Raw genomic sequence first — 27341 nt, forward strand, 5'->3', positions numbered from 1 at the left:
TAATTCTTGTGTAAAGCCAGATTTATCAGGCTAATGCCTACTGTAGCTGCTGAAACTGGCATTACAATTTGCTGGCTGTATCAGTCACTGCAGCCTATTCAGTAGCATATGGAGTTGTATGTAACCATCTACGCTGACAATTGAAGGTCACTTTGTGACAGACTAAATGTGACTCATCGTGCTCAATTTTTATGGATAGCAATTGGATTTGTAACAAAGCTCATCTACCGAGCTTAATGGCGAATGTGATGTATAACACTGGGATGTTATTTAAAAAAAGAAAAAAGAAAAAGAAGAATGGAAATTGCACCCAGCTGCATACAAGTGCATCCAACAAATGTTCTAAACGTTAAAAAAAAATATGACAAAATATTACTGATGTATACCTAGTTAAGACAGACCATCCCAGCTTGTAGCTGAGGAATAAGAGGCCGTGTCCCTGCGGTTGTTCATTGACACATTGGGCCAGTACAATTGCATATTGCAATGTGATTGTGGGCGCTAATATCACGCCCTGATTGCACTGAATATACGATTAATGATAAATGGGCCCATAGTCATCTAAGGAAAGGCATTACGCAATAGCTACCTAGGGGCTACATCACTTAAAAGAGGGAACTCCCCACTTTCAGATATGGGTGTTGCCATGTGTGCAGGTGGCTTTATGCAGTGATAGAGCACATGTAAACCCTCTCCCAGCTGCAGAAACAGTATAATTTTCGTAGTCCAGGGTAATATCGTGTTATGTTCATAAAGCAATAGCTGCTGAGGGTTTGCATCACTTTGAAAAACAAACAGAAGCCCAGATGAGATCTTCCACCATCGTTGGAGTCCATGTTTTTTTTTTTTTATGCAGAGTAGGAGATTAATGTCTGGTGATCACACAGTTCACCAGACACTGACTTATATGGTGGCCTATACACAGTGGTGCAAGTGGGCGGGTACGGGTGGGTACGGCGTACCCGTAAGAATTTAGCCGTGGGTACGCCGTACCCACACCGACGGGCCGCCGCTCATCGCACCGCCGCTGATGTGAGGGAAGGAGAGCGCAGCCTGTGCCTCTCCTTCCCCTCAGTCTCCGGCGGGTGTCATAGTTTAATTCAGCGCCGATCCATGAGCCAATCAGAGCTCGCGGTGCGAGCTCTGATTGGCTCACGGATCGGAGCTGAATTAAACTGTGAGACACCCGCCGGAGACTGAGGGGAAGGAGAGGCACAGGCTGCGCTCTCCTTCCCTCACACAGGACGGCAGCGGCCAGCGGCAGCGGTGAGCAGGGAAGGGGGGGGGGAGGCATGTTATACCTGGCACTGGGGGATATCTGGCACTGGGGGGGCATTTCTATCTGGCACTGGGGGATATCTGGCACTGGGGGGGCATTTCTATCTGGCACTGGGGGATATCTGGCACTGGGGGGCATATATACCTGGCACTGGGGGATATCTGGCACTGGGGGGCATATATACCTGGCACTGGGGGATATCTGGCACAGGGGGGCATGTATACCTGGCACTGGGGGATATCTGGCACAGGGGGGCATGTATACCTGGCACTGGGGGATATCTGGCACTGGGGGGGCATGTATACCTGTCACTGGGGGATATCTGGCACTGGGGGCATATCTGGCACTGTAGGGGCATTTCTGTATCTGGCACGGGGGGCAATGTATATCTGACACAGTGGGAGCATTTGTGTATCTGGCACTGTGGGGCAATGTGTATCTGGCACTGTGGGGCAATGTATATCTGGCACTGTGGGGCAACGTGTATCTGACACTGCGAGGCAATGTATATCTGGCACTCTGGGGGCATTTCTGTATCTGGCACTGTGGGGCAATGTGTATCTGGCACTGTTAGTCAATGTGTATCTGGCACTGTGGGGCAATGTATATCTGGCACTGTGGGGCAACGTGTATCTGGCACTATTGGGGTCATACGTGTATCTGCCCCTCCCCCATATGTGTATCACGCCCCCATTTTCATTGGCCACGTCCCATTTGACCACACCCATTTTTTTTGTGCGCACGCCTTCGGCGCGCGCACACAGTACCCGTAAGACATTTTTTCTACTTGCACCACTGCCTATACACTAGTTTAAATGAAGGGTTGTCCCATCTCTATAGGTTTCAGGACGGAGGAGACAGAGGGATTTATAATCCTTTCACCCATTCTCCGGCATCATGCATGCACAAGCACAACAATTCCCTGCCCTCCTCCCCAGCTTGCCGCAACTCCCTACAGTGCCAGCAGGGGGAGGGTCGTTTTTTTTTTTTTTAAATGGTTTTTAAATGGTCCTCCATAGCTACGGACAATTTGCAGGAATCGCCTTCTGCTGTTTTAATGGTTTTTTTGGCATACGATAAGTCTAACTCATGATCTGCAGTGAAGGGGTTAAAGGAAAGCTAGAGATACATTTTATGTTGTGTAAAATAAAATGTCTGTGAAACACACTGCAGTATACCTCAGTGTGCATTGCTTACATGTATTGTTGTATTATTTATCTCCCAGGTTCCCTTGATCAGGTACTCTCTCACTGTACTGCACTTATTTCCCCCAGGCAATCAGGAAATACAGAAAGTGTACTGAAACCTGGACTATTTAATGTGATGAAGGATCTTCTATGTTCCCAGGTAGGCACTGCAACCCTGAGCATGGTAAATATCAAGACATGAGTCAGGATAAAGACTCTTTTTAACAAATGAACCAAGGCCCTCATTCCGAGTCGTTCGCTCGGTAATTTTCTTCGCATCGCAGCGTTTTTCTGCTTAGTACGCATGCGCAATGTTCGCACTGCGACTGCGCCAAGTAAATTTGCTTTGAAGATAGTATTTTAACTCACGGCTTTTTCTTCGCTCAGGCGATCGTAGTGTGATTGACAGGAAATGGGTGTTACTGGGCGGAAACACGGCGTTTTATGGGCGTGTGGATAAAAACGCTACCGTTTCCGGAAAAAACGCGGGAGTGGCTGGAGAAACGGAGGAGTGTCTGGGCGAACGCTGGGTGTGTTTGTGACGTCAAACCAGGAACGACAAGCACTGAACTGATCGCAGATGCCGAGTAAGTCTGAAGCTACTCTGAAACTGCTAAGTAGTTTGTAATCGCAATATTGCGAATACATCGTTCGCAATTTTAAGAAGCTAAGATTCACTCCCAGTAGGCGGCGGCTTAGCGTGTGTAACTCTGCTAAAATCGCCTTGCGAGCGAACAACTCGGAATGAGGGCCCATGTGAATGGAATTACAGGAATATAAAATCAACCTTTGTGCACTAATTGTCAGTATTATTATTTTAGGGTTACCAGATATCCCCATCACACATTTCTGAGGACCTGCCTCTAGCAAGAATATGTCACTCGAATATTCCCTGTGGCTGCAACTAAGCGTTTGCATATAATAATGAGCAGTGACTGCTGTGCTTTATAATGAATTTGCAGCACAACTGATCTGCGTGTTATACACAGTATAATTTCTCTTTTACTCATGTGCGCCCATACGGTGGGCAAATGTGTTGAGAGGAAGGGTGGACACAAATTGCCCAGGCCTATGTAGGGGCATAGGCGTCCCTCCGCGCTGCTGCAACCATGCCCCCTATTACTCGCGCTGACAATTTGCACACCATAGGTATGTACATCCTGACAGGTCATAGCTGCACCTCCTCCAGTGGCTACACCCCCACCTTACCTGGGCCTGTCCAATGTCATGGTGGCTGTAGTGGGAAGGGGGTATGGGCCAGCCTGTACAATGCATGTTGTGTATAACTAATATCCTCTCCCCCAGGCACCCACAATTGTCAGCATGGGTATACGTAGAGTGAGGGGGTGGAGATTGGTTATCAAGGACTGCAATTTTAATTTTGTGGGAGTCCAACTTGTTAACTGACTCAGCAAGCATTGGTGTGGCTTTGCTGGCACTGCCAATAGTAAGTGTTGATGATGTAATCATTGTCCTGACTGCCAAGACTACTGCATGACCACTGTAAAGTGTTAGCACGCAAGCACAGCACGTACCTGCCATAGGTATACATAGCAATGCAGGATTTTATTGGTAGGGGACAGTCTAGCTCTTCTTGTGTACTACCCCATAGAGGTGCAGCCACTCCATAGTGTTACCACAACACTGTAGCCAGTGTCCTTCAGAGGTTCATAAAATCTGCCCAAAATATTTATGGAGAAGGCCCCAAGAAGGCCCCAAGAAGTTGCGGGATGCGGTTAAGATGCCGGCTGTTGGGATCCGAAGTTGCTGTACCTGCGTCTTTGTAGCCATTCTTCTAATGTGCACTTAATATACAGCATTATTATGGTGCCTATACCGACAGGGTAGCGTCTAGTTTACCTTCGTTGAGAGAACCTTTCCCGTAACCCCCTGGGTCCATGTCACAATCTATTTGGAATAGTAAAGTGTGGCGAGCGGAGCGAGACACCGAGCCCGAAGCGTGGCGAGCATCCAATGCTGCATAGAAAAAAAAAATGACCCCAAACGAGCGGAGAACGAAGAAAACATTTAGGTGCTGTAAGGGCGGAAGTTCTCTCCTGCCCTCTCGTTTTGTCACTTCCAGGTCCTGAGCACGAAGGTAACATAGACACAACCATACTGACAGCCTTTAATTTGTCCTATGCACAATATGCTGGTCATTGTTGAGCATATGGTGCTGGTTACCGCAAAAAAAAATTGGTGTATAGTGATTACTGTACAATACCTTCGATCACTGAATTATGTTCTATATAAATATGTATGTGTGCGTACTTATATTGAGAACCTCTCCCCACTCTGACATTCTCGTGTTACTATAGATTTTGCTGCTTTAATATTGGGGCTGTAAATCTCACACACACACACACACACACACACACACACACACACACACACACACACACACACACACACACACACACACACACACACACACATTTAGAAAACATTGTTCTGAGATCAAAAGCCAACAGGTTTACTGTTATACCTCTGCAACAGACGTTGAACGTTTATCTTGGGTTTACAGATCAACGGCTTGTCTTCATTGTATAATCTAGGTATGTGGCAATTTGAGATGTAACGATTACGTGGGCAGTGGACCAACTCACTACATCGCTAATCTGCCCGGTTAGACCGGCTTTCACCTGTCTCTGCAAGTGAATTATCAGTTTTTAATTTCCAAAGCAGTTCATTTATCAATGGGGAATAAAAGCATTTGGAGCCGTTTGATATTTCTCAGTTAGATTCATCACAGCATTCCGCAGAAATGTCAGTGTGGGTTTAGTAATTAAAATTAATCCCCTAAAATACTTTTATTTCCCTTTTCTCTAACGTCCTAGTGGATGCTGGGGACTCCGTAAGGACCATGGGGAATAGACGGCTCCGCAGGAGACTGGGCACACTGAAAGAAAGATTTGGTACTACCTGGTGTGCACTGGCTCCTCCCTCTATGCCCCTCCTCCAGACCTCAGTTAGATTTCTGTGCCCGGCCGAGCTGGATGCACACTAGGGGCTCTCCTGAGCTCCTAGAAAGAAAGTATATGTTAGGTTTTTTATTTTACAGTGAGACCTGCTGGCAACAGGCTCACTGCAACGAGGGACTAAGGGGAGAAGAAGCGAACCTACCTGCTTGCAGCTAGCTTGGGCTTCTTAGGCTACTGGACACCATTAGCTCCAGAGGGATCGACCGCAGGCCCAGTCCTTGGTGTTCGTTCCCGGAGCCGCGCCGCCGTCCCCCTTACAGAGCCAGAAACAAGAAGATGGTCCGGAAAAGCGGCGGCAGAAGACTTCAGTCTTCACCAAGGTAGCGCACAGCACTGCAGCTGTGCGCCAGTGCTCCTCATGCACACTTCACACTCCGGTCACTGAGGGTGCAGGGCGCTGGGGGGGGGGGCGCCCTGAGCAGCAATAATATCACCTTGGCTGGCAAAATAACCACAATATATAGCCCCAGAGGCTATATATGTGGTAATTACCCCTGCCAGAATCCATAAAAAAGCGGGAGAAAAGTCTGCCGAAAAAGGGGCGGAGCCATCTCCCTCAGCACACTGGCGCCATTTTCTCTTCACAGTGTAGCTGGAAGACAGCTCCCCAGGCTCTCCCCTGTAGTTCTCAGGCTCAAAGGGTTAAAAAGAGAGGGGGGGGGGGGGGGTGTAAGGATGTGCGCTGTGGGCACATCCATGTTGTGGTCCCTAGCTGGGGACAGCGCTGGGGCAGCTTGTCTGTCCCCAGCGCTTGGTGCGTGGCGGCGGGTGTCCGGTGCAGGGATTACCCTTTTCCCTGCACCGGACAGGAGGCTGCAGGAGGATTCGAATGTTGGCGCCCTCCGGGAGCCAATCGCGGCTCCCGGAGCGGCGGCCAATCAGGAAGAGACGCGGCGAGCCAATCGGCGCTCGCCGTGTCATAGGCCCTGCCCCCGGCGTCTGACGTCAGACGCCGGGCGGGACGGAGAAGAGGAGGCCGCGCCGAAGAGCGGCGAAGACAGAAGACACGTGCGGGAGCAGCGGAGGAGGAATGCCGGGCGCGCGCGGAAGAGCGCGAAGAGGAAAGAAGATCCCGGCGGCGCAAGGAAGAGAAGACGACGACCGCGGGGAGAGGAGGTCCTGAGGCCGCGGAAGAGGCCAGAAGACGTCGGCCTGCAGGAAGGAGATGTCCAGCGGCGGCTGGACGCAGAAGAGTGGAGGCGGCGCCGCTGGCCAGGACGGGTCAGCGGCAGAAGAGGACGTTGGAGACCCCGGGTTAGGTAAGGCCTCAGTGAGGCTATCCTCTTCCTCCCTCGACCACCAGGGACGGGCATTAGGCCCGAGGGCACAAGTCAGGCACTAGGCCTGTGGCGCAGTTAGGAGTTTGGGGGGCCCCAATATTTGATGAGGTGGTTTGGGCATTAGGCCCAAGCCACCCCACCCCTGCGGCACCAGTTAGGCGGGCACTAGGCCCGGGGGGACAATCTAGGCACTAGGCCTGTGGGTAATAGAGGGCGTTAGGCCCTAGGGTATTTGTGGCCAAATCAGGGATACGATAAGGTGACCCTGGGCACAAGGCCCAGGTCACCCAATGGGCGGCAAGTTAGGCGGGCGCTAGGCCCGTGGGCGAAGTCAGGCCTCCGGCCTGTGTGCAGTTAGGGGGCGCTAGGCCCAGTGAATTAGTGTTCCCCCGAGGTGAGTACAGGTGGCCCTGGGCGCTAGGCCCCGGCCACCCTGAGAGTACGGTAGGTGGGTGAGCTGTGCGGTCCCCACTACTGGGTGTTCTGAGTCGGGTAGATAAAGGGACAGCACCGTTTTATGTTGTAACTCCGATAGTGTGATATATGTTGTTACCGTGCAGGGCAAAGTGTATGTGTTGTGTAAGTTGTGCATAGTTGTGTCGCACCACCCACACGAGCTAGTTTGAGGGCTCTATTTATGTAGCTAGTGTAGCGGACGCACACTAGGGTAGTTCTTGGCCCTGCACGGCTGTTTCTCTTTGCCTCCTTACAGGGACCTGTAAGTGGAGAAGATCAGAGTGCAAGACTTGTGACGGTGAGTAGCATCCGTGTACGTCTGTCCCTTGTTTGTCCCCGAGCGCCGGAGTTAGGATTGCTCACGGACGTGAGAATCCCTTTCATCACACTACGTGCGAAAGCGCGAGTGTGTGAAAGCTGGGTAGCTGAGGCTTTGTGCCGGTGATGACCATTCACCCAGCCGGTGAAGGTCGCGGCCACCCCTGGGGTATCCCCTGTTCCAGCGGAAGAAGGGTCGATACCCCCTTTAATGTAAACCCTTCTCTCCTCAGCTGGGTCGTCGGTCAGCTCCGAGAGGGAATCGCCGTGTCCGGATCCGACTGAAGAATTCCAGGTCCGTTGAAGGTTCCGGTACCTGAAGGTGAGAGAGAGCGGCGCCTGGTGAGTACCGCGTCTACACCTGCACGGCAGCAGGCACCACCACACGCACCCGCAGGCCCCCGCACCTCTCACACTTGGCGTAGTCGGCAGGATCAAAGAGACCGGATCACGGACACGATGTGGAACGCCACCAAGAAGACCTCCCTGCGGACGGCTCCGGAGAAGACTCACCCCCGGACGTGTGCGGACCAGAGCGACTGGGTGACGGTGTCTGGGGCAGACATCCTGAAGATGGTGCAGCGGTCGGTCCAGCGGGAAAAAGAAGAGCGCCGGGAGAAGGGGCGCAAGAAGGCCGCTGTGACGCCCTGCAAGAAATGTCGGCAAACAGGTCACTTTGCCGACGAGTGTACTTGGCGAGAGACGTCCCCAAAGAAGGTGGTCCAGGAAGCGGACCGAAGACGTCAGAAGGGCCAAGCGAAGGAGTCCTGGTGTTTGCTCTGCGGAAACTACGGGCATGAGCACAACAGTTGTCCCTGGGACGAAGAGTTGAGCGAAGACGAGGTTGATTCCCGGTGTGAAAGCTGTGGAGATCCCCGACATCGGCTCCTGGAATGTCCATGGACGGAAGACAGGACGGACTACGAGGCCACGGTGAAGCAGCTGACGGAATCTCGTCAGCAGCTTTGGGACCGGGTGGCTGCAGAGCCTGTGTGTGCGCTCTGCGAGGCGAGAGGGCATGCGCTTCCCGATTGTCCGTGGAATGAAGACCGGATGATTGCGGATGGTCGCGCCCAGAGATGGGAGGAGGAAACCAGGGAAATGGAGCGGAAGGCCTTGCTTGAAGTTAATTCGCAGGTGCCCATTTCCTCTGAGCCGGAACCAACGGGTGAAGATTCCCCAGTGAAGGAGGTGGACCAGGAACCCGTCTTGGAGAAGGTGGCAGTGGCCTTCCCTTGTTGGAAGTGTCGGCGACCAGGACATGCGGCCAGTGAGTGCCCTTGGGAAGATGCCGCGGACCTACTCTGTCCCAAGAAAGTGACCCCAGTAAGGCAGAATCCTTTCCCGCATGAGGCGGAGGTGGACGACTGGGAGGTGAAGAGGCCACGCTGCGAAGAAAAGCGTGAAGACCCAGTGACTGAGACGTCCGGAATCTCCCCGCGATGGAACCGTCCACGACCAGGACGTGCGGAACAGGAGTGTCCTGGGTACCAAGAGATGCCAGCGGAAGCGAAGGAGTACGCTGAGGAAGTAACGATGCCAGCGGAAGCGAAGCAGAGGTGCCAGCGGAAGCGAAGAAGTACGCTGAGGAGGAAAGTAATACCCCAGTCCAGATATCGGAGGAGGACTCGGACTACGGTGAGCTGTCCGCCGACGAATCCCTCCCAGAACAGATGGAGGACGACTCTGGCATCGGAAGCGCAGACGAGAGTGACTGGCAGGATCGGGTGGAGTCATGCTCCCAGTTGAATGCCGTCCGTGAAGAGGAGGAGATAGTCCTGGAGCAAGAGTACCTGCCGGGAGTGCCGAGATGGACCGACGTACGGGGACAGGACTGTGATGCCGTGGGAGGACCCGTTCCAGAGGAAGAGACAGGACCTTTGGAGATGCCCCACAAGGAAATTCGACATGTGGTGGCTGTTGCCCGGGAGGAAACGGATGCCCCGGAGGATTCCGCTGTTGGGTGGTGGTCGATACCACACCCGGAAGACAGGGACGAAGCCACAGACGATATCGGAGGCCAAGAGTGGGTGACTGTTGTCCCCGTGGAGGAAGATTCCCCTTGGTGGCCAACGTCAAGCGACCGTGAGGAGATGCCACTCCCCCAGAGGATCCGCCGATGGAGGTCAGGATGTGAGAGGAACCCGGAGCTGGAGGAGGAGGGATGTGGGGTCACAGCTGGTCCAGGCTGGGCCCCCGAATGCACCTTCGCCGGAAGGACCTTGGAATTCCCTGACCCGCGGACAATGGAAGTCGTGAGGAACTTTGTAGGGACTACAAAGTATAAAGGGGGGGGAAATGTAAGGATGTGCCCTGTGGGCACATCCATGTTGTGGTCCCTAGCTGGGGACAGCGCTGGGGCAGCTTGTCTGTCCCCAGCGCTTGGTGCGTGGCGGCAGGTGTCCGGTGCAGGGATTACCCTTTTCCCTGCACCGGACAGGAGGCTGCAGGAGGATTCGAATGTTGGCGCCCTCCGGGAGCCAATCGCGGCTCCCGGAGCGGCGGCCAATCAGGAAGAGACGCGGCGAGCCAATCGGCGCTCGCCGTGTCATAGGCCCCGCCCCCGGCGTCTGATGTCAGACGCCGGGCGGGACGGAGAAGAGGAGGCCGCGCCGAAGAGCGGCGAAGACAGAAGACACGTGCGGGAGCAGCGGAGGAGGAATGCCGGGCGCGCGCGGAAGAGCGCGAAGAGGAAAGAAGATCCCGGCGGCGCAAGGAAGAGAAGACGACGACCGCGGGGAGAGGAGGTCCTGAGGCCGCGGAAGAGGCCAGAAGACGTCGGCCTGCAGGAAGGAGATGTCCAGCGGCGGCTGGACGCAGAAGAGTGGAGGCGGCGCCGCTGGCCAGGACGGGTCAGCGGCAGAAGAGGACGTTGGAGACCCCGGGTTAGGTAAGGCCTCAGTGAGGCTATCCTCTTCCTCCCTCGACCACCAGGGACGGGCATTAGGCCCGAGGGCACAAGTCAGGCACTAGGCCTGTGGCGCAGTTAGGAGTTTGGGGGGCCCCAATATTTGATGAGGTGGTTTGGGCATTAGGCCCAAGCCACCCCACCCCTGCGGCACCAGTTAGGCGGGCACTAGGCCCGGGGGGACAATCTAGGCACTAGGCCTGTGGGTAATAGAGGGCGTTAGGCACTAGGGTATTTGTGGCCAAATCAGGGATACGATAAGGTGACCCTGGGCACAAGGCCCAGGTCACCCAACGGGCGGCAAGTTAGGCGGGCGCTAGGCCCGTGGGCGAAGTCAGGCCTCCGGCCTGTGTGCAGTTAGGGGGCGCTAGGCCCAGTGAATTAGTGTTCCCCCGAGGTGAGTACAGGTGGTCCTGGGTGCTAGGCCCCGGCCACCCTGAGAGTACGGTAGGTGGGTGAGCTGTGCGGTCCCCACTACTGGGTGTTCTGAGTCGGGTAGATAAAGGGACAGCACCGTTTTATGTTGTAACTCCGATAGTGTGATATATGTTGTTACCGTGCAGGGCAAAGTGTATGTGTTGTGTAAGTTGTGCATAGTTGTGTCGCACCACCCACACGAGCTAGTTTGAGGGCTCTATTTATGTAGCTAGTGTAGCGGACGCACACTAGGGTAGTTCTTGGCCCTGCACGGCTGTTTCTCTTTGCCTCCTTACAGGGACCTGTAAGTGGAGAAGATCGGAGTGCAAGACTTGTGACGGTGAGTAGCATCCGTGTACGTCTGTCCCTTGTTTGTCCCCGAGCGCCGGAGTTAGGATTGCTCACGGACGTGAGAATCCCTTTCATCACACTACGTGCGAAAGCGCGAGTGTGTGAAAGCTGGGTAGCTGAGGCTTTGTGCCGGTGATGACCATTCACCCAGCCGGTGAAGGTCGCGGCCACCCCTGGGGTATCCCCTGTTCCAGCGGAAGAAGGGTCGATACCCCCTTTAATGTAAACCCTTCTCTCCTCAGCTGGGTCGTCGGTCAGCTCCGAGAGGGAATCGCCGTGTCCGGATCCGACTGAAGAATTCCAGGTCCGTTGAAGGTTCCGGTACCTGAAGGTGAGAGAGAGCGGCGCCTGGTGAGTACCGCGTCTACACCTGCACGGCAACAGGCACCACCACACGCACCCGCAGGCCCCCGCACCTCTCACAGGGGCACTAAATTTAGGCGCAATATTGTTTATACAAGCAGCTATTGGGGAAAATTCACTCAGTGATAGTGTTTATCCCTACATTATATAGCGCTCTGGTGTGTGCTGGCATACTCTCTCTCTGTCTCCCCAAAGGACTGTGTGGGGTCCGGTCCTCAGTCAGAGCATTCCCTGTGTGTGTGCGGTGTGTCGGTACGGCTGTGTCGACATGTTTGATGAGGAGGCTTATGTGAAGGCGGAGCAGATGCCGATAAATGGGATGTCGCCCCCTGGGGGCCGACACCAGAGTGGATGGATAGGTGGAAGGTATTAACCGACAGTGTCAACTCCTTACATAAAAGGCTGGATGACGTACCAGCTATGGGACAGCCGGCTTCTCAGCCCGCGCCTGCCCAGGCGTCTCAAAGGCCATCAGGGGCTCAAAAACGCCCGCTCCCTCAGATGGCAGACACAGATGTCGACACGGAGTCTGACTCCAGTGTCGACGAGGTTGAGACATATACACAATCCACTGGGAACATCCGTTACATGATCCTGGCAATAAAAAATGTGTTACACATTTCTGACATTAACCCAAGTACCACTAAAAAAGGGTTTTATGTTTGGGGAGAAAAAGCAGACAGTGTTTTGTTCCCCCATCAAATGAGTGAATGAAGTGTGAAAAAGCGTGGGTTCCCCCGATAATAAACTGGTAATTTCTAAAAAGTTACTGATGGCGTACCTTTTCCCGCCAGAGGATAAGTTACGCTGGGAGATATCCCCTAGGGTGGATAAGGCGCTCACACGTTTGTCAAAAAAGGTGGCACTGCCGTCTTAGGATACGGCCACTTTGAAGGTACCTGCTGATAAAAAGCAGGAGGCTATCCTGAAGTCTGTATTTACACACTCAGGTACTAGACTGAGACCTGCAGATAGTGCTGCTGCAGCGTGGTCTGTAACCCTGTCAAACAGGGATACTATTTTGCGAACATAAGTCGTCGTCTTATATATGAGGGATGCACAGAGGGATATTTTGCCGGCTGGCATCCAGAATTAATGCAATGGCCATTCTGTCTGGAGGGTATTAGAGACCCGACACTGGACAGGTGATGCTGACTTTAAAAGGCACATAGAGCCTTATAAGGGTGAGGAATTGTTTGGGGATGGTCTCTGGGACCTCGTATCCACAGCAACAGCTGGGAAGAAAAATTTTTACCTCAGGTTTCCTCACAGCCTAAGAAAGCACTGTATTATCAGGTACAGTCCTTTCGGCTTCAGAAAAGCAAGCGGGTCAAAGGCGCTTCCTTTCTGCACAGTGACGAGGGAAGAGGGAAAAAGCTGCACCAGTCAGCCAGTTCCCAGAATCTAAATTCTTCCCCCGCTTCCTCTGAGTCCACCGCATGACGCGGGGGCTCCACAGGCGTAGCCAGGTACGGTGGGGGGCCGCCTCAAAAATTTCAGCGATCAGTGGGCTCGCTCACAGGTGGATCCCTGGATCCTTCAAGTAGTATCCCAAGGGTACAGGCTGGAATTCGAGGCGTCTCCCCCCCGCCGTTTCCTCAAATCTGCCTTGCCGACAACTCCCTCAGGCAGGGAGGCTGTGCTAGAGGCAATTCACAAGCTGTATTCCCAGCAGGTGATAGTCAAGGTGCCCCTACTTCAACAAGGACGGGGTTACTATTCCACACTGTTTGTGGTACCGAAACCGGACGGTTCGGTGAGACCCATTTTAAATTTGAAGTCCTTGAACACATACATAAAAAAATTCAAGTTCAAGATGGAATCGCTCAGGGCGGTTATTGCAAGCCTGGAGGAGGGGGATTACATGGTATCCCTGGACATCAAGGATGCTTACCTACATGTCCCCATTTACCATCCTCACCAGGAGTACCTCAGATTGTGGTACAGGATTGCCATTACCAATTCCAAACACTGCCGTTTGGACTGTCCACGGCACCGAGGGTCTTTACCAAGGTAATGGCAGAAATGATGATACTCCTTCGAAAAAAGGGAGTTTTTAATTATCCCGTACTTGGACGATCTCCTTATAAAGGCGAGGTCCATGGAGCAGTTGTTGGTCGGAGTAGCACTATCTCGGGAAGTGCTACAACAGCACGGATGGATTCTATACATTCCAAAGTCAGCTGGTTCCTACCACACGCCTGCTGTTCCTGGGGATGGTTCTGGACACAGAACAGAAAAAAGTGTTTCTCCCGCAGGAGAAAGCCAAGGAGCTGTCATCTCTAGTCAGAGACCTCCTAAAACCAAAACGGGTATCGGTGCATCACTGCACACGAGTCCTGGGAAAAATGGTGGCTTCATACGAAGCAATTCCATTCGGCAGGTTCCATGCTAGGACCTTCCAGTGGGACCTCTTGGACAAGTGGTCGGGATCGCATCTTCAGATGCATCGTCTGATAACCCTGTCTCCAAGGACCAGGGTGTCTCTACTGTGGTGGCTGCAGAGTGCTCATCTTCTAGAGGGCCGCAGATTCGGCATACAGGACTGAGTCCTGGTGACCACGGATGCCAGCCTTCGAGGCTGGGGAGCAGTCACACAGGGAAGAAACTTCCAAGGACTATGGTCAAATCAGAAGACTTCCCTGCACATAAATATTCTGGAACTAAGGGCCATTTACAATGCCCTAAGTCAGGCAAAACCCCTGCTTCAAAACCAGCCGGTACTGATCCAGTCAGACAACATCACGGCAGTCGCCCATGTAAACCGACAGGGCGGCACAAAAAGCAGGTTGGCGATGGCAGAAGCCGCAAGGATTCTCCGATGGGCGGAAAATCACATAATAGCACTGTCGGCAGTGTTCATTCCGGGAGTGGACAACTGGGAAGCAGACTTCCTCAGCAGACACGACCTACACCCGGGAGAGTGGGGACTTCATCCAGAAGTCTTCCTACTGTTGGTAAACCGTTGGGAAAGGCCACAGGTGGACATGATGGCGTCCCGCCTCAACAAAAAGCTAAAGAGATATTGCGCCAGGTCAAGGGACCCTTAGGCGATAGCTGTGGACGCGCTAGTGACACCGTGGGTGTACCAGTCGGTTTATGTGTTCCCTCCTCTGCCCCTCATACCAAAGGTACTGAGAATAATAAGAAGGCGAGGAGTAAGAATGATACTCGTGGTTCCGGATTGGCCAAGAAGAGCTTGGTACCCGGAACTTCAAGAAATGTTATCAGAGGACCCATGGCCTCTACCGCTCAGACAGGATCTGCTACAACAGGGGCCCTGTCTGTTCCAAGACTTACCGCGGCTGCGTTTGACGGCATGGCGGTTGAATTCCGGATCCTAAAGGAAAAGGGCATTCCGGAGGAAGTCATTCCTACGCTGATAAAAGCCAGGAAAGAAGTAACCGCAAACCATTATCACCGCATTTGGCGAAAATATGTTGCGTGGTGTGAGGCCAGGAAGGCCCCACAGAGGAATTTCAGCTGGGTCGTTTTCTGCACTTCCTACAGTCAGGAGTGACTATGGGCCTAAAATTGGGTTCCATTAAGGTCCAGATTTCGGCTCTGTCGTTTTTCTTCCAGAAAGAACTGGCTTCACTGCCTGAAGTTCAGACTTTTGTAAAGGGAATGCTTCATATTCAGCCCCCTTTTGTGCCTCCTGTGGCACCTTGGGATCTCAATGTGGTGTTGAGTTTCATAAAATCACATTGGTTTGAACCACTTAAAACCGTGGATCTCAAATATCTCACGTGGAAAGTGGTCATGTTATTGGCCTTGGCTTCGGCCAGGCGTGTGTCAGAATTGGCGGCTTTGTCGTGTAAAAGCCCTTATCTGATTTTCCATATGGATAGGGCAGAATTGAGGACTCGTCCCCAGTTTCTCCCTAAGGTGGTATCAGCTTTTCACTTGAACCAACCTATTGTAGTGCCTGCGGCTACTAAGGACTTGGAGGATTCCAAGTTACTGGACGTAGTCAGGGCCTTGAAAATTTATGTTTCCAGGACGGCTGGAGTCAGGAAAACTGACTCGCTTTTTATCCTGTATGCACCCAACAAAATAGGTGCTCCTGCTTCTAAGCAGACTGTTGCTCGCTGGATTTGTAGCACAATTCAGCTGGCGCATTCTGCGGCTGGTTTGCCGCATCTTAAATCAGTGAAAGCCCATTCCACGAGGAAGGTGGGCTCATCTTGGGCGGCTGCCCGAGGGGTCTCGGCTTTACAACTTTGCCGAGCTGCTACTTGGTCAGGGGCAAACACGTTTGCTAAATTCTACAAATTTGATACCCTGGCTGAGGAGGACCTTGAGTTCTCTCATTCGGTGCTGCAGAGTCATCCGTACTCTCCCGCCCGTTTGGGAGCTCTGGTATAATCCCCATGGTCCTTACGGAGTCCCCAGCATCCACTAGGACGTTAGAGAAAATAAGAATTTACTCACCGATAATTCTATTTCTCGTAGTCCGTAGTGGATGCTGGGCGCCCATCCCAAGTGCGGATTGTCTGCAATACTTTTATATAGTTATTGCCTAACTAAAAGGTTATTGTTGAGCCATCTGTTGAGAGGCTCAGTTGTTATTCATACTGTTAACTGGGTAAAATATCACGAGTTATACGGTGTGATTGGTGTGGCTGGTATGAGTCTTACCCGGGATTCAAAATCCTTCCTTATTGTGTCAGCTCTTCCGGGCACAGTATCCTAACTGAGGTCTGGAGGAGGGGCATAGAGGGAGGAGCCAGTGCACACCAGGTAGTACCAAATCTTTCTTTTAGTGTGCGCAGTCTCCTGCGGAGCCGTCTATTCCCCATGGTCCTTACGGAGTCCCCAGCATCCACTACGGACTACGAGAAATAGAATTATCGGTGAGTAAATTCTTATTATTACACTGTTCAATAATTGTACTTTGCAATAATTGCATTTTGTTACTAGCTTATTATATTAGTGTAATGTGATGGGTTTCTCCTATAATTGGCTTTTATTTTATATTTCATCTCTGACTCCCTCATGTGGAGCAAATGTTGGCAACAATCTTGCATATAAGCTAAGTCCACACAGTGCAATAAACGGGCCAAGTCTGAGTGTTTGTTCCGATTCTGTACACAGACCATTGGCGCTTCTATAATGGATGCAGTGTGTGCGAGGCACACGGGCCCCCAGGTCCAGGGGGGCCCACCCCGCACACACTGCACCCATTTGCTTAATACTTACCTCTCTGAAGTCCCCCGTCGAAGCCATCCCTTTTCAGCAGCGCAATAGAGTTTGAACACTAGGGGGAACAAACTCTATTGCGCCTGCTGAAAACTCCAGAAAGATGGCACAGCGGCCATTTTTCCGTAGTTTCGTGTATGCACATTAGCAAAATCTTCTGGAAAATGGCCGCCGCACCGTGTTCCTGGAGGTTTGCGCATGCGCAATAGAGTCTGTTCTCAGACTCTATTGCCGCTGCCGTGGAGAAGGATGGCACAGCCGGGGGACTCCGGAGAGGTAAGTATTAAATCCTGTGCATCAGTCAGAGAGGAGGGGGCCCCTGAAGCAGAAGGCTGCACACGGGCCTCCTCTCTTAAAACACCCCTGACAAAGACAGCACCCAGAGCTGAATATCTTTATGAACCTGTCGGATCTGCTGATCTGATCCAGCCTGCTGCATGGCATTTGTCGGAAACAATGAGCCGACAGTGGGCCTAAGTCAGACCTGATCGCAGCAGCAAATTTGTTAGTTAATGGGCAAAACCATGGGGGTAATTCAGACCTGATCGCTGCCGTGCGTTTTCGCGCAGCGGGCAATCAGAGGCAAACTGCGCATGCATATGCACCACAATGCGCAGGCACGACGGACGGCTGCAAAGTGGATCGCCAGTCAGCGACGGGTTTGTGCGAAGGATCCATTCGCACGGGCGATTGCCAGGAGATTGACAGGAAGCTGGCGTTTGTCGGTGTCAACTGACCGTTTTCAGGGAGTGTTTGGAAAAAACGCAGGTGTGTCCGAGCGTTTGCAGGGAGGGTTCCTGACGTCAGATCCTGTCCTGAACAGCCTGATGTGATCGCAGCGGCTGAGTAAGTCCTGGGCTGCGCAGAGACTGCACAAAATCTCTTTGTACAGCTCTGCTACACATGCGATCGCACACTTGCACAGCTAAAATACACTCCATCTGTAGGCGGCGACTATCTGATTGCAGGGCTGCAAAACTCGCTGCCCAGCGATCAGGTCTGAATTACCCCCCCATGTGCACTGCACTACAGATATAACACGTGCAGAGAGAGTTAGATTTGGGTGGGGTGTGTTCAAACTGAAATCTAAATTGCAGTCAGGTCTGAATTAGGCCCAGTGTGCACATTGTACTATGGGGGTCATTCCGACCCGATCGCTCGCTGCAGTTTGTCGCAACGCAGCGATCGGGTTGGAACTGCACCGGCACTGCAGTGCGCCGGCGCATGGCAGCTTTCGTTACCTAGCGATCGCCTCTGAGACAGAGGCGGTCGCTAGGCGGGAGGGGGCTGAACGGCGGCGTTAAGCCGCCGTTTAGGGGGAGTGGTCCGGCCAACGCAGGTGTGGCCGGACCGTTGGGGGGGTGAGCCGCGGCGGCTGCATCACGTGTCACGCAGCTGCTGCGGCCAGCGGGAGCGATGAGCAACTCCCGGCCAGCCGCAGGAGCTGCGCTGGCCGGGAGTTACTCCTTAAATACAGAGGCATCGCCTGTGAGCAATGCTTTTGTATTTGTGGGGGGGGGGGGGGTTCTGGCACTGACATGCGGGGCGGACTAGCCCTGTGCTGGGCGTTCCCCCGCATGTCTGAGTTAACGATCGTAGCTGTGCTAAATTTAGCACAGCTACTATCAACTCGGAATGACCCCCTATGTACGTGAACTGTCCAACATTTCTGCCCAATAGATCATTTAAAACATCACCTTTGACAATCTATGAAACCGATAGTCATTCAGATGGGACTGATAATGCAGTACGCTCGATGAATCTGATGTTTTTGAGCTTGTTTCTTTGCTCAGAATATTGTCTGCTCAGTAGGACAGCGAGTCAGTGCTTATAGGCGATACTAAATATTACAAAACTATCCGTAAAAGGTCGTCTGCATTTAAGTCCTCAAAAAATGAGGAATTCTGATAAGACCAAAATGTAATATAATATATAAAAATGTCCAAGTATTGGTAAACAGAAATGTTTTATATGCATTTCAAATGTTCACTAACCAGTTTCATGCAATCAGGATATTAGGAAAGGGTCATGTATTCTGTTATATACAGTATATGCAGGGATGCCACAAACTTATAGGTTGGCGGTGTTGAGAGATATTTCTTTTTGGCGCCTCTATATCGCTAAATGCCGCCCCCCTCAGGGGCAGCTTAACTTACCTGCCACACCACTGCCAACAGAGAGATATCTATCTATCTATCTATCTATCTATCTATCTATCTATCTATCTATCTATCTATCTATCTATTCATCTATAGTACGTATACACATGCACACAAATTTATGTAAAAAACAGCATAGAGGACACTATGGGGAATGCAGATAAGAGTGTATTAGAAGAAAAACTACTGTTTATTGAGGTTTAGACTCAATAAATAGAATTTATTTTTGCTGCTATTCAAGCAATAAGAAATTCATTTTCGCCAAGATGTATTAAAAATCACATCCAGAGACAGGTGCTTCGATAGGAATCTGTCCCAGCAATGTGTAAGCTAAAGTCAATGTATCAGGGATCAATTTACTTTCTGCTGCACACCTACTGCTCATGCATGGTCAATAGACAGCGGATGCACCATTGGCTGTTACCGGGGACGGATCCAGAGAATGGGGGTGATTCAGACCTGATCGCTGCTGTGCGTTTTCACACAGCGGGCGATCAGGTTATAACTGCGCTTGCGTATGCACCGCAATGCGTACACGCACGTTGGACAATAACAAAGGGCATCGCCGGTCAGCGACAGGATGGTGCGAAAATTCAGATCGCACGGGCGATCGCAAGGTGATTGACAGGAAGAGGCCGTTTGTGGGTGGTAACTGACCCTTTACTGGAAGTGTCCGGAAAAACGCAGGTGTTCCCAAGCGGTTTCAGGGAGGATGTCTGACGTCAGCTCCGCCCCCGATCAGCCTGTTCTCATCACACTGTAGGAGTCAGTCCTGGGATACGCACAGACTGCACAAAGTGGACTTTTGCAGCTCCACGTACACATGGGATCGCACACTTGCACGGCAAATTTACACTCCCCCTGGGGGTGGCGACTATCTGAGCGCAGGACAGCAAAGTTAGCAGCGATTAGGTCTGAATCACCCCCTATGTCCCTCCTGGTAAATTGTGTTATGTAGCCCATAGACTACAACGGCTAATGCCATCACTATTGCAATGGGAAACAGGGAAAGCGGAGCAGATATTTTTGATATCTGCTGCAGAACCCCTGTAGTATTTTCAGGGGATACTTACTGTACATTTTAAGGGTATCCCAATTTTCTCTGACGTCCTAGTGGATGCTGGGGACTCCGTAAGGACCATGGGGAATAGACGGCTCCGCAGGAGACTGGGCACACTAAAAGAAAGATTTGGTACTACCTGGTGTGCACTGGCTCCTCCCTCTATGCCCCTCCTCCAGACCTCAGTTAGATTTCTGTGCCCGGCCGAGCTGGATGCACACTAGGGGCTCTCCTGAGCTCCTAGAAAGAAAGTATATGTTATGTTTTTTATTTTACAGTGAGACCTGCTGGCAACAGGCTCACTGCAACGAGGGACTAAGGGGAGAAGAAGCGAACCTACCTGCTTGCAGCTAGCTTGGGCTTCTTAGGCTACTGGACACCATTAGCTCCAGAGGGATCGACCGCAGGCCCAGTCCTTGGTGTTCGTTCCCGGAGCCGCGCCGCCGTCCCCCTTACAGAGCCAGAAGCAAGAAGATGGTCCGGAAAAGCGGCGGCAGAAGACTTCAGTCTTCACCAAGGTAGCGCACAGCACTGCAGCTGTGCGCCATTGCTCCTCATACACACTTCACACTCCGGTCACTGAGGGTGCAGGGCGCTGGGGGGGGGGGGGGCCTGAGCAGCAATAATATCACCTTGGCTGGCAAAATAACCACAATATATAGCCCCAGAGGCTATATATGTGGTAATTACCCCTGCCAGAATACAGAAAAAAGCGGGAGAAAAGTCCGCCGAAAAAGGGGCGGAGCCATCTCCCTCAGCACACCGGCGCCATTATTCCCTCACAGTTCCGCTGGAAGGAAGCTCCCTGACTCTCCCCTGCAGTCTACACTACAGAAAAGGGTAAAAAAGAGAGGGGGGGCACTGATTTGAGGCGCAGTAAATATTATAGCAGCTATAGGGGACATAATTCAGTTAGTCCTTGCATTATATAGCGCTCTGGTGTGTGCTGGCATACTCTATCTCTGTCTCCCCAAAGGGCTTTTGTGGGGTCCTGTCTCCTTTAAGAGCATTCCCTGTGTGTGTGTGCGGTGTGTCGGTACGGCTGTGTCGACATGTTTGATGAGGAGACTTATGTGGAGGCAGAGCAGATGCCTATAAATGTGATGTCACCCCCTGCAGGGCAGACACCTGAGTGGATGGACTTATGGAAGGAATTACGTGCAAGTGTCGACTCCTTACATAAAAAATTTGACGACAGGCCAAATACGGGACAGCCGGCTTCTCAGCCCGTGCCTGCCCAGGCAATTCAATGGCCATCAGGGGCTCTAAAACAGATGTCGACACGGATACTGATACCAGTGTCGACGACGATGAGTCAAATTTAATGTCCACTAGGGCCATTCGTGGCATGATTGAGGCAATGAAAGAGGTTTTACACCTTTCTGATATAAACCCAGGTACCTCAAAAAAGGGTATTATGTTTGGGGAGAAAAAACTACCAATAGTTTTTCCCCCATCTAAAGAATTAAATGAAGTGTGTGAAGAAGCGTGGGCTTTCCCTGATAAGAAATTGGTGATTTCAAAAAAATTACTAATGGCGTTCCCTTTCTCGCCAGAGGATAGGTCACGTTGGGAAACTCCCCCTAGAGTGGATAAAGCGCTCACACGTTTGTCTAAAAAGGTGGCACTACCGTCTCCGGATACGGCCGCCCTAAAGGAACCTGCTGATAGAAAGCAGGAGGCTATCCTAAAGTCTATATATACACACACTGGTGTTATACTGAGACCAGCTATTGCTTCAGCGTGGATGTGCAGTGCTGCTGCTGCTTGGTCAGATTCCCTGTCAGAAAATATTGACACCCTGGACAGGGACACTATATTGCTTACCATAGAGCATATAAAAGACTCAGTCTTGTACATGAGAGATGCACAGAGGGAGATCTGCCGGCTGGCATCTAGAATAAGTGCATTGTCCATTTCTGCTAGGAGAGGCTTATGAACTCGGCAGTGGACAGGGGATGCAGATTCTAAAAGGCACATGGAAGTTTTGCCTTATAAGGGTGAGGAGTTATTCGGGGACGGTCTCTCAGACCTTGTTTCCACAGCAACAGCTGGGAAGTCAGCATTTTTACCCCATGTCCCCTCACAGCCTAAGAAAGCGCCGTACTATCAGGTGCAGTCCTTTCGAACCCCGAAAAACAGGCGGGGAAAAGGCGGGTCCTTTCTGTCTAGAGGCAGAGGAAGGGGAAAAAAGCTGCACCACGCAGCAGGTTCCCAGGAACAAAAGTCCTCCCCCGCTTCTTCCAAATCCGCCGCATGACGGTGGGGCTCCACAGGCGGAGCCAGGTTCGGTGGGGGGCCACCTCAAAAATTTCAGCGAACAGTGGGTTCGCTCACGGGTGGATCCCTGGATCCTTCAAGTAGTATCTCAGGGGTACAAGCTGGAATTCGAGACGACTCCCCCCCGCCGTTTCCTCAAATCGGCCTTACCGACAATTCCCTCGAGCAGGGAGGCTGTACTAGAGGCAATTCACAAGCTGTATTCCCAGCAGGTGATAGTAAAAGTACCCCTACTTCAACAAGGACGGGGTTACTATTCCACACTGTTTGTGGTACCGAAACCGGACGGTTCGGTGAGACCCATTTTAAATTTGAAATCCTTGAACACATACATAAAAAAATCAAAGTTCAAGATGGAATCGCTCAGGGCGGTTATTGCAAGCCTGGAAGAGGGGGATTACATGGTATCCCTGGACATCAAGGATGCTTACCAGCATGTCCCAATTTACCGTCCTCACCAGGAGTACCTCAGATTTGTGGTACAGGATTGTCATTACCAATTCCAGACACTACCGTTTGGACTGTCCACGGCACCGAGGGTGTTTACCAAGGTAATAGCAGAAATGATGATACTCCTTCGAAAAAAGGGAGTTTTAATTATCCCATACTTGGACGATCTCCTAATAAAGGTGAGGTCCAGGGAGCAGTTACTGGTCGGAGTAGCACTATCTCGGGAAGTGCTACAACAGCATGGCTGGATTCTAAACATCCCAAAGTAACAACTGGTTCCTTCCAAACGCTTACTGTTCCTGGGGATGATTCTGGACACGGAACAGAAAAAAGTGTTTCTCCCGCAGGAGAAAGCCAAGGAGCTGTCATCTCTAGTCAGAGACCTCCTAAAACCAAAACGGGTATCGGTGCATCACTGCACACGAGTCCTGGGAAAAATGGTGGCTTCATACGAAGCAATTCCATTCGGCAGGTTCCATGCAAGGACCTTCCAGTGGGACCTCTTGGACAAGTGGTCGGGATCGCATCTTCAGATGCATCAACTGATAACCCTGTCTCCAAGGTCTCTACTGTGGTGGCTGCAGAGTGCTCATCTTCTAGAGGGCCGCAGATTCGGCATACAGGACTGGGTCCTGGTGACCACGGATGCCAGCCTTCGAGGCTGGGGAGCAGTCACACAGGGAAGAAACTTCCAAGGACTATGGTCAAGTCAGGAGACTTCCCTGCACATAAATATTCTGGAACTAAGGGCCATTTACAATGCCCTAAGTCAGGCAAAACCCCTGCTTCAAAACCAGCCGGTACTGATCCAGTCAGACAACATCACGGCAGTCGCCCATGTAAACCGACAGGGCGGCACAAGAAGCAGGATGGCGATGGCAGAAGCCACAAGGATTCTCCGATGGGCGGAAGATCACATAATAGCACTGTCGGCAGTGTTCATTCCGGGAGTGGACAACTGGGAAGCAGACTTCCTCAGCAGACACGACCTACACCCGGGAGAGTGGGGACTTCATCCAGAAGTCTTCCTACTGTTGGTAAACCGTTGGGAAAGGCCACAGGTGGACATGATGGCGTCCCGCCTCAACAAAAAGCTAAAGAATTATTGCGCCAGGTCAAGGGACCCTCAGGCGATAGCTGTGGACGCGCTAGTGACACCGTGGGTGTACCAGTCGGTCTATGTGTTCCCTCCTCTGCCCCTCATACCAAAGGTACTGAGAATAATAAGAAGGCGAGGAGTAAGAACGATACTCGTGGTTCCGGATTGGCCAAGAAGAGCTTGGTACCCGGAACTTCAAGAAATGTTATCAGAGGACCCATGGCCTCTACCGCTCAGACAGGATCTGCTACAGCAGGGGCCCTGTCTGTTCCAAGACTTACCGCGGCTGCGTTTGACGGCATGGCGGTTGAATTCCGGATCCTAAAGGAAAAGGGCATTCCGGAGGAAGTCATTCCTACGCTGATAAAAGCCAGGAAAGATGTAACCGCAAACCATTATCACCGCATTTGGCGAAAATATGTTGCGTGGTGTGAGGCCAGGAAGGCCCCCACAGAGGAATTTCAGCTGGGTCGTTTTCTGCACTTCCTACAGTCAGGAGTGACTATGGGCCTAAAATTGGGTTCCATTAAGGTCCATATTTCGGCTCTGTCGATTTTCTTCCAGAAAGAACTGGCTTCACTGCCTGAAGTTCAGACTTTTGTAAAGGGAGTGCTTCATATTCAGCCCCCTTTTGTGCCTCCTGTGGCACCTTGGGATCTCAATGTGGTGTTGGGTTTCCTAAAATCACATTGGTTTGAACCACTTAAAACCGTGGATCTCAAATATCTCACGTGGAAAGTGGTCATGTTATTGGCCTTGGCTTCGGCCAGGCGTGTGTCAGAATTGGCGGCTTTGTCGTGTAAAAGCCCTTATCTGATTTTCCATATGGATAGGGCAGAATTGAGGACTCGTCCCCAGTTTCTCCCTAAGGTGGTATCAGCTTTTCACTTGAACCAACCTATTGTAGTGCCTGCGGCTACTAAGGACTTGGAGGATTCCAAGTTACTGGACGTAGTCAGGGCCTTGAAAATTTATGTTTCCAGGACGGCTGGAGTCAGGAAAACTGACTCGCTTTTTATCCTGTATGCACCCAACAAAATAGGTGCTCCTGCTTCTAAGCAGACTATTGCTCGCTGGATTTGTAGCACAATTCAGCTGGCGCATTCTGCGGCTGGTTTGCCGCATCCTAAATCGGTGAAAGCCCATTCCACGAGGAAGGTGGGCTCATCTTGGGCGGCTGCCCGAGGGGTCTCGGCTTTACAACTTTGCCGAGCTGCTACTTGGTCAGGGGCAAACACATTTGCAAAATTCTACAAATTTGATACCCTGGCTGAGGAGGACCTTGAGTTCTCTCATTCGGTGCTGCAGAGTCATCCGCACTCTCCCGCCCGTTTGGGAGCTCTGGTATAATCCCCATGGTCCTTACGGAGTCCCCAGCATCCACTAGGACGTCAGAGAAAATAAGAATTTACTCACCGGTAATTCTATTTCTCGTAGTCCGTAGTGGATGCTGGGCGCCCATCCCAAGTGCGGATTGTCTGCAATACTTGTATATAGTTATTGCCTAACTAAAGGGTCATTGTTGAGCCATCTGTTGAGAGGCTCAGTTGTTATTCATACTGTTAACTGGGTAAAATATCACGAGTTATACGGTGTGATTGGTGTGGCTGGTATGAGTCTTACCCGGGATTCAAAATCCTTTCCTTATTGTGTCAGCTCTTCCGGGCACAGTATCCTAACTGAGGTCTGGAGGAGGGGCATAGAGGGAGGAGCCAGTGCACACCAGGTAGTACCAAATCTTTCTTTTAGTGTGCCCAGTCTCCTGCGGAGCCGTCTATTCCCCATGGTCCTTACGGAGTCCCCAGCATCCACTACGGACTACGAGAAATAGAATTACCGGTGAGTAAATTCTTATTTTTTCGGGTGATTTCCAACAAAATGTGTAAAAAAATGCCCACAAAACATTACTATAGCATGTGAGTGACTTTATGTAAAAAGTGAAGACACAGGGACCACTCTTAGCTCACACCCTGGCTGAGACTTTACAGGGTAATGAGACACGACGGGGTACATTTTCAGCTGAACGCGGTTGGAAGAAGGGCTGTGGGGAGGGAGGTGGTGAAGCATACAGATAGGGTATTATCTCTGCCCTGACAGTGCCCGTTTTAACTGTAGATGGCAGCTTCACTGCGACCCAGTGCTTCGTATGGCTCCTCTCAAATATCCGCCCCCCTCTTCCAGCGCCTACATATATATGGTATATATAATGGAGCACATGGCTCTTTCAGTAAAGTAATTATTTAATTAGCAGCTGAGTAATGTGCGGTATATAATACACCACACATTACTCAGCTGCTAATTAAATAATGACTATAATTTGAAATACAAAATGAAGATTGTATATGAAGGCTTGCCATTTATATTCATGGCTGATACTACAGGAGCCAAAACACTGAATTTATACATCCAATACATTTCATGTTGCAGTGCAGCAATCTGTGGGGGGCAGATATTTATTTAAAAAAAGTAGATACCTTCCCTAATCCTTGCGTCCAGTGTGTCAGCTCCTCCTTATCACAGTCTGTCACGTCCAAAATAATACAATTATTTGATCGACCGCACACAAAATGAGGGCTTAGTAAGTTCTCAGGGGTCTAATAACGATTCTTAATAACATGTAGGTTGAGAGTTTTACTGTTTCTCTTTAAAGGTTTATACTGAACAGGGTTTATGGTGAACTAAGATCTTATCAACTAAGTGAATTCATATTATATAGCGCTCTTTCTCCTGTTGGAGAAAGAGCGCTATATAAATAAAATTATTATTATTATTATTATTATATCTTTATAGTCCTGCTCAATGGATAGGCGCTAGACTGAATCCTCTGCACCCCCACCACTGGCAACCAAATAGAGTGGACATGCATTGCCCAATTGTAGGCAACACCATGTTGGGCCCCAAAAGCCTACGTATTATTTTTCCCCTTATGCCCACACTGAATGAAGCAGGGCATGAAAGCACACCTCCCTCTGAGGTGTGGGGTTTATCTGATCCAGCTCCTGGCCCAAAATACATCAGGCAGCCGTCACGGGGATGGCGGCATTTTATTGGGCTATGTCAAGACCGCAGGATCAACAACATTACAGGGGAACCAGTGGTGGATTTCCCACTAGGCGCGTAATATACATATTTTATCTTAAATTTAAAAAAAAACTGTTTACAGACAACATACTGTACACACCTCCCTGGTTACCAGTTTTCATCTAAACCGCTGAAGGTCCTGTGTCCAGGACAGTGTCTCCCTGGTCTATTAAGCAGCTGGAATAGCCTGGTCTGATGATACAAGTTCTACCAATAAAGCAGTGAAAAGTGTGGAGAAGTGAGCCAGTGGAGACGTTGCCCATGGCAACCAATCAGCACTAAAGTAACATTTATAATTTGCCTACTATACAATTGTACGGAGCAGCTGATTGGCTGCCATGGGCAACTTCTCCACAGGCTCACTTCTCTACTCTTTTCACTGCTTCATGAATAGACCCCTTAGTGTTAAAATTATATTTGCCTTCTTTTTTTGCTATTTCTTGTTTGTGTCCACAGCTTCCACTATATAG

Source organism: Pseudophryne corroboree, chromosome 5 (genome assembly GCF_028390025.1).
Source record: "Pseudophryne corroboree isolate aPseCor3 chromosome 5, aPseCor3.hap2, whole genome shotgun sequence".
Taxonomy (NCBI): Eukaryota; Metazoa; Chordata; class Amphibia; order Anura; family Myobatrachidae; genus Pseudophryne; species Pseudophryne corroboree.